This window comes from Amia ocellicauda, chromosome 8 (assembly GCF_036373705.1).
Source record: "Amia ocellicauda isolate fAmiCal2 chromosome 8, fAmiCal2.hap1, whole genome shotgun sequence".
NCBI lineage: Eukaryota > Metazoa > Chordata > Actinopteri > Amiiformes > Amiidae > Amia > Amia ocellicauda.
The window spans coordinates 40,384,425-40,397,040 of NC_089857.1; the positions used below are offsets into that span (position 1 = coordinate 40,384,425).

Consider the following 12,616-nt stretch of genomic DNA (forward strand, 5'->3'; position numbering starts at 1 on the left):
TTCTTTATAAGGACATATTTAATATTTTTGGTGCCAGAGCAAATGTGAAAAAAGAAACAATCTGAAATGCAATCCATGTAAAAGTCACGCGTCACCGGTGTGAAACAAACATTTCTATAGATATGGCTTTGCACAGGTATATAGTGCAGAGACAAGGACCAACACAGCCGCCAACATAATCAGTAGCAAAAAAAATCACTGAGGTGACTGATGCATCCTTTACAAAATCATAATAGTTAACAGAACTTCATACGCACTGAGCAACAGACTCCTTTTTAATTTTGCAGACATTTCAAATAACACTTCCACTTGGAAAAAGTGGAGTTGGTGTGATGAGATTATGGGACTGTCAACTGAGGCGCCTACAGTACGCATTCAGATCCACAGATTTGTTCTGTCCGCTTGTATTCACTCCCCCAAATTGTGTCTACCAACTGCATTAGTAAAGCTGTGATAACATAACATCACCAAAGTGGATGATTATGTATAAATATATATATAGAAATATTTACAATACTTCATGTCCACTTTTATCCAATTGTTTGTTGCCCATCAGTGACATTGAGGTAAAATATTAAGTTTTATTTTTAAGTAAATAGAAATTATGATTCAATCTTTATGGTGGGAAAGAGCAAGTGCTGTTGAGCAAGTCAGGAGAACAAAAGCATACTAAACAAACAGACATGGCATACTTGTCATGTTCAATTAGTCACACCACTTGAGGCACAAATGCCAGTCCCGATCATGGGACATTTGTCAGTCGACTCTATTCAGAACCTGTTAGCACTTAACGAAACTAGTAAAACCCAACAACATGCACACAACCGTTCAATGTCAAATGAGTTCATTCATGAAAAGAAGATTATAAGACTTGCAAAGTGAACTGCAGATGACTCTGCTTGCAGCCACGGTGTTACGGCTTTATAAGTGCATCCGGTGTAATTCAGCACCCTTTGCAAGAAAGCACATTTAATGTATCATACTGTACGGTTCATGTTTAATTAGCGTTAAGATCAGCAGGGAAACAGCATATAAAATCTTGGTCAGCGAGCCAAGCGGCTGGGTCTGGTGCACATCTGTAAATAGCTCCACGTGGAAAATGCAAGATGTGCAGAATTCCACTCATGACTCCAGCGTCTTTTTGGGCCGTACTTTTTGCTCGTGTCTGTAAGAACACATTTGACATGTTCCACAAGGTGACCATAGACTCGTTTTGATTGGGTGAATTACCTAAATTACCCAAATCGAACAGAAATCAGATTTGACTCATATTAATTCACTCCCTCCAAGACTACTTGCCTTTCAAGTCTGTCTCTTTCTGACAGCTTTTAATCATAATAATTATAATAATATCAAACTGAAAGTCAACAATAAGATATTCAACAAGCCTCTCTTTCTATCCTAAAGTATAACACTGTGCCAAAATGTTGCACAGTGCCTAAGTAGGTCATAAAATAAACAGCTAACCAAAATGACTTTGAATTTTCAAGCTCTAGTCTCGATTTTGCTGAAATGTCAGCTAAAACCGCCCATAAATACCTCACCAGCGGATGAGTTTTATTTGTGGCTGCAGAAAATTAACTATGTTGAAGCCAAGCCGTTTCCAAACCTTCATATTGCATTGTTTCTGCCCACTGTTAACTGTATTTGTAACTGTAGGCCCGAGTTGTTAAAAAAACAACAATGACAAATATTTAAATAAGTGAAAGCATTTAAATCTAAACATTAGCTTTTTATGTCCAAATGCATGAACGTTTGCTATATTCCAGGGTTTAGTGTGCTTACATTGAAATGATATTCGCACCACATAAACTGAGAGATGTTGTTGCATTATGACCAGAGAAAAGGTTTAATACATCTCCTATCATTTGTTCCAGTTGACCAATAAATCATTTGACGCATATTTACCCTATGTTAATTGGACATTGAAATGCTGGAAGAGGTAAGAAAAACTAAAACAGAAACCCTTCACATGAATAATGACTGCAGTTACTAATAATGACTAGCCTAATTATTTAAAAGCTTGTGAAATGGACCACTAATGAAAGCCCAGCAGACAACATTTACACTCTCTGTGGGGAACCTGGGACAATCATGCTATCTGCCCCCTGGGATATGAACGTTGTTTATGGGTTAAACTTCTTTGCATGCAATACTGTTCCCAGAATCCACTTTGCTCACATACAACACAATAAAGTGAAAATCAGTGAAAATTAGAAAACCCTAGTAGTTTTAGTCAAGGTCATCTTACAAAACTCTCTCTCTCATTTCTGAACACTTAAAGAGAAGGTTTTCTGAAATGGTTTGAATTAACTGAATAATTGTTCTATAATTTAATAACACCAATACCATTGTGTGCAGCAGTTTTAGGTGTGATTGAATGCATCCTTGAGACAAGAAAAGAGAAAAGAAAGGAAAGCATGTGAAATGAATGAGAAGAAAATCTCACAGCCAGCGTCTACAATTCAGGCAGAATGTCCTGTGGATAAGGGCTGTAAAAGCATTAAAATTGGCACATCATCATTATAGAAACATCATGAGAGGCCTTGGAATAAAGTGTTTTTCTTTCTCATGTGACTAAAAACAACAGCGTGTGTGAAAGTTTCCACTGGAGTTTCGCCTGGGCAAGCCCACTGTGCGGGAGTCTTATCATGGACGGTCGTCTGCACTTGATGTAGACACACACCTGTTCTGACAAATACAGTGTCGGTTTGTACATCATGCTTTTCCATCTCTTTAAAGTACCATGTCTGGCATTATACATTCATGTCTTCATGAGTTTTATTTGTGTAGGCTAAGAAATGAGCTTAGTAGCTCTCACAATAAAATACAGATTTTAACAAGGTTTGGGTTCCATTGCTATGATTACATTGCCATGTTGCCAGTTCACAAAAAACTTGAAAAACAAACTTTAAATATAGCGTCTGGGCGTTTTAATTCTTTTAAAGAGCGTTACTGGGTGTAAATGATTCCCTGTAGTAAAACCTACCGCATTTTGCTGTCCTACTGTATCCTTGTGGAAGTGTGTCATAACAGGGATGGTAAAACCAAGATGATAACAAAAACTATACATGCTACTGAAGTCACTATAGCGCCGATTAGGAAATATATAATACTCGTCTCAGTAAGGTGCCAAAATGGCTAGACAGAGTGATACTGGATACACCCGATGGCTTTTATTCAACATAATGTAATGATACTCTCCCATTCAATTTGCTCAGAGATCAGCATTCCATATTTGTTTTTGTCTAACATTATTGAACAGTCACGGCATGGTCATCATATATGATCTGATCAACCCACAATCCTATAGCAATGATATGAAAATGTTAAGCTGTCGCTGGTTTTACATCTTAAATTTGCAACTCCTAAAACATGCTGTATCCCCTCCTAGCACTTCCTATCGCAGACTAGATATGTATGTATTCCTCTGATCGAACCTGTCATTCCTGCTCTTGCGAGCTCTGGGTGGCTGTCAGGAGATCACCCCTGTACTCAGCACATGGATAACCATGCAGACCTTGCAGATCTGATAAGTATCTTGTTAACCGCATTACAAAATCCTCCGGGGCTCGTTCACAAATGTTTGCTCCAGTCCTGATTCCCACATATATCCAGAGAGAATGTTTTTGTGGCATCCCAAAATGGGGGAGGGAGTATTCCTACATACTTGCAGGAATCCTTTGGGGTTTATGGGATTCACAAGCGATTCATTAATCTAAATGTATTTATTTGGTCGCAGATTCAGCAGAAAGACAAATGCTAGTGACACAAACTATGAAGTTTCCTAAGCTTGAAGGAATTTCCTGTCTGTTTTTTTTTTTTTTTTTTAAATCACTCTAAAAGCAATTCCAGTTTTTGGACACTTTCTGCATAGGGTTGTTGACATGCATGCAAAGAGAATAGTTTGTTTTCTAAAATATTGCATTTTCAATGTGGGTATGTCAGATTCTCATTACAGAAATATCGAAAGGAGGATTTATGAGTGCTTATTTGTTTGCTTCTCCAGGACCAAATTTACTTTTTGATTAATAAAATAAATCAAACTAGATGCCTTAAGGTCCGCTCTGGGTAGACTAGACTAGCCTCACACCACTTCTTTGGTGATTTTGTCAACTTTAATAGTTCTCAATCAGCAAGGCCAATACAGCTGTTAGATATTGAGTACTCAGGGAGATGTTTGTATGAGGTAAAATGCTTGGTGAGTGGTTTCTTAGCCATTATGCATTAATCCAAGTTTACAGCATGTTGCTGTTTAGTAGTGAGATAAAATCAGATATCGTAAAGTTTTTGACCAATAAAATATTACTAAATCAATCCAATATGAAGTTATGGTGACATCACTAATAAATCATGAAAACTTTTGCAGCTGTAATATTCAGTAATTCAAAGTGCACTAGGAGCTCAAAATGACTGTGGTTACTTCCACTTAACATTAAAAGCCAATACAGTTAGTGTTATTATTATGCTTTACAGATTTCAGGACATTACCGTATTTAAGATGGAAACAAGTAAATTCCTAAACCCAATGTTTGCGTTTTCGCCTGCTTCCAATTCCAACCATGGCTAGAAGCACTCAAACACTATAATTTCCAATCAAAGGCTCTGGGAACTAGCCCTCTAATTGTAGAGAAAAAGTAAAAATATGATTCAAGTTCTGTTATATAATCGGTCACATGGATCTGAAATGGAAACTCTGCTATCAAAGGCATTAAAGCTTAGTAACATACTCATTTTCTGTATTCTCAAAGTCAAGTAAAAAGATTGTTGCATACAAGAAGAATTACAATATTTACTGTAATGTGGGGCTCAAGCTGCACAAATTACAGCGCAATTAATCATGAAGACAAATAGGCCTATTCAGCAAATGTTGTTATAAAAAAATTCCCTAGTTTACTGCCTAAGAAATTGTATTAATTTATTAATTACAGTATATCTGTGTAACAAACATGTTCACAATATTTTTCTGTACGGCAAGGAATATTCAACTTTATATGTTTTTCATGTACATAGTATGATTTACAGTATTTTCACAGGGAGCCTTGTATTATCTACGACTGTCTTACAGGGCCTTTTGCAGTTGCTATTTAATCCTTTCTAAGCCCATTATACCCCAGACCACCCTCTCAGCTGGTTTATTATGACTCAGATACTGTCTCTCCATACCGAACATTTGCTGAAGTCCCTGCATGAATTTGTGCTCAGGCACACCAGATACAAATCAAAAGCCTTTTACAGACATTCACCTTCAAAGCTAGGAACTCCTATATGTCCACAGACCTCGTGGCTGCAGAGTAAGCACATCAATCACTTCACTGAGACATAGAATAATACGAAACAAATAATACAGTTCTCCCAGAGTGTTAACTACTTGGGAATTTAACGAGCCCTGCGGCACATATTCTGGATGCAAGGCCTCATTTAGGCATAACAAGCGTAAGAGCTCGGGATGTAGTTATAAGAGAAATTACAATAATTTCCATTTTCACCGTGAAATTTTAAATAGTGTAATTTTTCAACCTTGGCTTTAATTATCCCCTCAAAATAAGTTTGCTGACAATTTCTCAAAAGGTAATGAAACAGAAACGACAATAGGAAAAGGTGCAATTTAGTTTTTAAGATTTGCACAGGCAATACTATACACTTTCAATATCTCCTTATACTTGTATCTTATATGCGAACAGATTTTACCCTATGGTTTTATTTTCCTTTGCTGTATAATGTACATGTTGTAAAAATAAAAATAAATAATTTAAGTTTTGAAATTGTGATGAACATCAACTAAGTCTTCATTATTACTGTTAATAAATATAGAAACTACATTGGTATGAGGCACAAATACTTAGTTGTGCAATTTAACATATTTATCATTCATATATTGTTTTTTTTTTTTAAAGATAATACCAATTTAAAAAAAAAATCAGTTCAGTAACAGGACCATTATAAACCAGGGTAACTGAACTGAACAGGAATAAATTCCTTTTTCGTTTTCTGAAATTATCCTTCTTTATGTGGTTTTTCTCAAGCCAGAACAAATTCCGTACTGGAGTTTTGGTGTCTGGTCTGTTTGCACGATGTGAGGAGCTACGAGATCTTATGATGGTTGCTTTGCATGGATTGTGTAGCCAGCTTGGCACACAATGCTAAGGTCTCAACATACAGATGCTTCAAGGACACAAGAGTCTGGACGGCCTCGTGGTACCCATGCCAAACCAGTATTATTCTCACTTTCTGGACCTAATTTCTCCTCTCTGTTTTAAATTTTATTCTGGCACATACTTCCTTAATTGCAATTTAACATCATTCAAGATTCCTGTAAAGAGCCTGACGTGGCTCATAATAAAATGTTTAGGTGCGTCTTCAGCCCCAGGGAACCCTGGGTAAAGTCCCATTATTATTATTATTATTTTTATTTCTTGGCAGACACCCTTATCCAGGGCAACTTACAACATAAGTGCAAAAATACAGAGAAATACAGAGAAATACAAGGCATCAAAGCCTCGTCACAGCTCAGTTGTGCAAAGTTGCCTGGAGTCTTTGAGGCCACATTGATCACAGCAAGCACACAGCCACAAACAAGACAATTACATCTGAGCAAAGGTACTTTTTAATATCAATTTCCAATGCTAGGAAAACTAGAATCTTCATATATGAAAGAGGATCTGGCTCCACAAAGAGACCCCAGGGTTGATTATCCCAATCCTATTGGGGGATTCTGAACCTCTGGATTTTAATTGCAGCTCAGCTTTGCAGAACTTAGCCTAATTGATTTCATTATTACATTTCTTCAACAAATAATCCCCCCCACACACACACACACACACAGATCTTAATTAGTTGCTAGTAAAAAAACACCTAAAACCAGCAAGACTGTGGCCCTTGTTGGGCTGATCGTTAATGTAATTGCATGTGTACTAGTTGCAATATGTAACTGAACTCTAAAGCATTACAGCATTAGCTGAAAAATAAGTCACTCTCTAATGTTGATGAAATCCTGACATATATATCTATATACCTGTTGCACTTGGCATGCTCACCAAACATCCTCTGCTGAGAATGGATGGTGATTCCGTGCGATTCACTATTTGTGCTCTGAAATAACCTGAAGAATACACTCAATGTAATAGAATTGATAAAACCTTTATAAATTTGGCTCAAGACATTCTGAGCTTCAATAACTAACAGAAAACTTAAGAAATAAAAATACAAATCTGGGCCCCGATTCAACCTCGGGAATGCCCAACTTTTAAAATAATTTTGCATTAAAAATAAACTATGAAATAAGTTGTTTTTGACACTTCATATGCTTTAATTCTGAAATGCATAGTCAACACATGTTCACGGCGTTCACAACATCTGTAATAAATCAATCTGTTCACATAGTTCTGTGTCAGTTTTACTACAGAACAAACTAAACTAACCTGAAAAAAGTGTGTTATCTACATACAGCCATCACCCTCTAAACCCAGATGTGATCTCCGGGGTTTATGTGATCATTTTGTTGCAGTTGTGTGTATCTTCAGGGGTTATAATAGCATCAGGATTTCTGTTGACACAACACTAAAACTCCCACAGCATGGAAGCTGTATGTTTTATGGCTCATTTACTACACCTTTAAAAGTGCTGCAAATTTCAAAGTAGAAAAGCGACACAAATTAAAGGGACTTCAGGGGCAGTGTTAGCTGAATGTTTCCATTGTTTTTACCGTTATGAGTAGTAATTCAGTTTGCACCCAGAGCATTTGCCTCTCATTCTCGTTAATGTCAGATTCACAGGAACATACTGACAGCATGTTCCCGATAATATCATTATATTATAAATCAAAGATGTTTTCTGAAGGATGTACACAGTCAAGCCCCTTAAGTATTACAAATCGCCACTTTGTGACTCTGGGACTGTCAAATTATACCACACAGCTTCCCGTCGGTGCTTTTCACTCAGAGAAAAAGTTGGTTTTATTGTCTGGTTAGTTAATTGATCATCATTGAATCCTTAAAAAATAAAATAACACGTTGTGGACCTCACAAAATGATGCTGCTAATTATCCCACTGCATTAAAAGTGCATGTTAAATACATCACATTTACAAAATACACACTGATACTCCTAAATCGTCTATATTATCATTTCTCTGCACAGATGTTGTGGTTTCTGATGACGTGTACAGATGTCACAGTGGTCGGATACTTTGTAACTAAAACAAAATCGCAAGGCACGGCAGATAGAGGGATTTCTGTCCAAAACAGCGGATTTCTCTCCGGCAGACCACCAGAAGAAAGAAAAAAACTCCCACTCGACACAAGACCGACGTGGGTCAGATTACAACGAAAATGAAAAGAAATCCCCATTAACAGCACAGCACACTGCAGCCCCAGAGACACACACATGCATATGTTTAGTGCACGGATGGTCTTACCTTATATCACAAAGTTGCTGAATGCAAAGTGTGAGGCAAGTTGTAACAGTACAATCCAGCAGAGCCCAGTAACAGGCGGCAATGGTCGAGAGAGAGAGAGAAAGAGAGAGAGAGAGACTAACGTGTCCCAGGCATCTCTTTCTGGAGGGGTTGCATTACCGACCAAAAGAAAAGAGACTCCTGTGCAGCCCAGTCCCACGCGTACTGCTTCTCGTCGTGTCGGGGGTTTGGACGGGCTTTTCGTGCCGACATCGGGAATCAGGACCCCTCCGCGCATTCCTCGGGCTCTGGCTCGGTGTCAGTCCAGCTCGGCCAGCGCCCTCTGCAGATAGACATTCAGCAGGACCCCTCCGTGAAGAGCCCGTCCGGCTGCAGGGACAGGGCTGTGGGGTTCACTTGCCGCCTCCTTTCAATGGATTGATCAAACGCAGCGCTGGTGGGGGTTTGAGAAAAGTGCAACTGGAAGAATAAAGTCAAACTTGATTGGAAAGGTTACATTTGCATCGTCAATAATGTGAAATGAAATGGATGTGAAACTGGAGATTTCCCTGCAGCCCGACTCCAGCTGCTGCAGCTCACTGGCTCGGCTCGGCTCATTCTCTCTCTCTCTGTCACTCACACACACACACACACACACACAGACACACACACACACACACACACACACACACACACACACACACACAAATGAATGCATTAACACCAGGTCTACGTGGAGACTTCAATCCAGTTGGTTTCACTTATCCTACTCTTGGAAGTGTTGTCCATTCAAGCCTAGTACTTTAAAGCTATTAAAGAAAATATTTTTATAGTATAGTCCATAGTATTTTATGTTGTATTTTTGTTAATAATGATAATAATTATAGGAAATAACTCGGATTTGTGTTAATCAAGCACAGCCCTGCATTTCCTATGCATGTTACAAAGGTTATGGATATTTACAACCTTAAGATTTGAGATAATAACGTGCATTGCAACATATGTAGGTTAGCTGTCCAAGTAAATAAATAAAAGTGTCAAAAACAAAACTGAAGGTTAATTTATGACCAAAGTGTTTATAGGAATTGGTTGGTTTATAGAAAGAGAACAATGATACTGATAAGAACCCATGCTGTGATTCATATTAAGTCAACTACATGGATGTGTGAGGGAATATCTTTATATGAAGAGTTTTCTTAGTTAAGCATTGTGACCTGGGTTCATTTGATATTAGTTAAACGATGGGCTGATATTTTTTAATAGTGGAAGACTATTAAAAAAAACTGCTATTTTTTCCACTTTTGCTGTTTATGTAAACACAAACAGGGTTACTAACTGTCTGTTTAAACTTCATACTTAAATGCGAGCAGCCTCAAATATTTTATTTTTTCTTTGAGAGGGACTACATCGTTTTGGTAGATTAAGAAAATATAACACAGAACAATTCCAACCAGACTGGATCCAAAAACAGCAGGCTGGCATTGAACACTGATCTGACTATATTGCAGGAAAATATATTTTGCTGTTATTCCCTCTAGGCATTTAAATTTAGACTATTTCTGTAAATATTTCTCCTTGTCAAATTAAAAAGTTGTGATGCTTATGGTAAATGTTTCTTCAAAGCTCTGTTTATTATTGCACAGTGTGTATTGTATTAGAAGCCAAATGTAATGGATATTCAGACACGTCCCCTGTGACACTTTGTCCGTCTTGTACAACATTCTGCCTGACTTGGCTAGAGTTTACATGTGAAATGAAGTACAATTTAAAAACTGCTGTGATTAGTTCAGCAGGAATATCTGATGGTTTGGGTTTTTTATTTAAAAAGTTGTTTCCGTTGACTGTCCCATATGACATACCCCCAATTTTCTCAATTTGAATTAACAGAATCTGTTAATTATGCTGGTTTACACATATGTTCTGAAATAAATTGTATGCAAAAGTGTGCATTTGTAGATTAGTCAAATTGATTTCAAATTTGACTTAGGTGCCTATAATGTTGTAATCAATATTAACCCCAACTTTACTTTAATCTTTGCTAGACAATAGAAAATAAGTCCTCAGGATCAATAATAAATAAGAGTTTGATTTGAGTGGATGGATTTGACACAATGCATACAAATCATTTTTATTCTCTTGTACTTATTTGCAAGGCACAACAATATTTCTAAACAATGTACAGCTATACAATAGAGTCTAGTCTAGTGGATGACACAAAGTTTGTATATAAAGTTACATCGATGGTTGAGATCCACACTGCTGAATTTGTTCAGAAGGAATCAGAAACTTAATTGAGGTTTTTCATAATGTTCCTCTCTTTTTGACACCACATTGTCTCTGAGCTGTACACATCACAGTCAATTAGAAATCCATCTGATGACAAGGGAATAGTAGCCTAATTACATAGTAATAACGCCCCTGCCTTGACAATTGATTTTTAGGTAGGTAATTGTTTTTCCTGAGTAATTGTACAGTCAATTTCAAATGCATTTTGCAAGTCCACAGATCTAGTCATTAACATACTCTTTAGAGTGAGATGTTGAAAGCCAAAATATAATTATGTGCAAAGATGTTGCACCTCCCTACTGTCTAATTCACTTTGTATTGCTAAAATGGTCATAAGTATCCAAAGCTATTGATTAAAGTCACATTTGGTTCTTAGTTTATTATTCTGTGTAAATGTCTGTTCCCTTTGGACTGTTATGTTCAATCCTTTATAATAATCCCATATTGACAGACAGATGTATTTGAAAGGAAAGAATCAAGGTGTGCTTTAAGTGTAGACTTTCATCTTTAATGTGAGGGTAGTTACATCCAAAATAGGTGAATGGTGTAGGAATTACACCCATTGTCCATCTGCACTGTGAAGCGCCGTCCAATGAGTTTTGAAGCATTTGGCTGAATCTGAGCAGATAACACAGCCCTAAACACTTCAGAATTCATCCTGCTGCTTTTGTCAGCAGTAACAGCATCAATAAATACAAGGGATCCAGTTCCCTTGGCAGCCATACATGCCCATGCCATAACATGTTTCACAGATGAAGTGGTATGCTTTGTATCATGAGCAGTTCCTTCTCTTCTCCATACTCTTCTCTTCCCATCATTCTGGTACAAGTTGATCTTTGTCTCATCTGTCCATAGGATGTTGTTGCAGAACTGTACAGGTTCTTTAGATGTTTTTTGGCAAACTCTAATCTGGTCTTCCTGTTTCCTGTTTACATCTTGTGGTAAACCCTCTGTATTTACTCTGGTGAACTCTCCTCTTGATTGTTGACTTTGACACAGATACGCCTACCTCCTGGAGGGTGTTCTTGATCTGGCCAATGGTTGTGAAGGGTTTATCTTCACCAGGGAATAAATTTTTCTGTCATCCACCACAGTTGTTTTCCGTGGTCTTCCGGGCCTTGATGTTCCTGAGCTCACCAGTGCATTCTTTATTTTTAATAATGTCCCAAATAGTTGATTTGGCCACACCTAATGTTTTTGCTATTTATCTGATTTGTTTGTTTTGAGTTTTGAAGGGAAAACTGAAGGCAAAACGCCCCAAGAACAAGCAGGAACTAAGGACAGCTGCTGTGCAGGCCTGGCAGAGCATCACCAGAGAAGAAACCCAGCATCTGGTGATGTCTATGGGTTCCAGACTTCAGGCAGTTTTGTTTCCTTTCAGATCCATTGTGGTGGCATACAGAGCCAAAATGATGACAATTGTGTCACTGTCCAAATGTTTATGGACCTAACTGTATCTAACAACACATCACATCCATCCCAGTCCCTTTTGTAAAAATGACAATCTAATTGAAATGATATGAGTTATCATAGTAACATCTATGTGGCGGGAAGTGTAGTAGCTGGTGTGTATAAACTCTCAGCACAGTGTATGACAGCAGAAAGGAGACAATGGGAGTCAATCAGATTGGGAACATTACTGAACAGTCTGCTAGCAAACTCAATGAATACAATTCAATGTCATGCTCATTTGTTGACGAGATAGATGGCTGACCAAATATGGCCGTGCAAATAATTTATAGATTGTTTTAACTGGAGGGAAAACACTTTAAAGTGGTAAATTCGACCACACAGCTGTGTTAAACATATGATACAGAACTGTTTATTTAACAAGAAGAGTAGCCTAAACAAATTGTGCATTACTGTTGTACAAAATTAAACATAAAATGCATATAAATTCATATGTGTAAGTTTGAATAATGTATCCCTGATTACT

At 37.5% G+C, this 12,616-nt stretch overlaps 1 protein-coding gene across 2 annotated transcripts in view; it reads right to left on the reverse strand.

The window, feature by feature from the left end:
• ghra (growth hormone receptor a) overlaps positions 1 to 9,020 on the reverse strand; it is a 49,570-nt gene extending 40,550 nt beyond the window's left edge. The window contains exon 1 of one of the 2 annotated variants that reach the window (XM_066711397.1): positions 8,579 to 9,020. The gene's annotated coding sequence lies outside the window, so the exon portion shown is untranslated. Of the gene's footprint in view, positions 1 to 8,415 lie in introns of both variants that reach the window. The other variant, XM_066711396.1, reaches the window with a different exon arrangement.
• Positions 9,021 to 12,616: the final 3,596 nt, after the last annotated feature.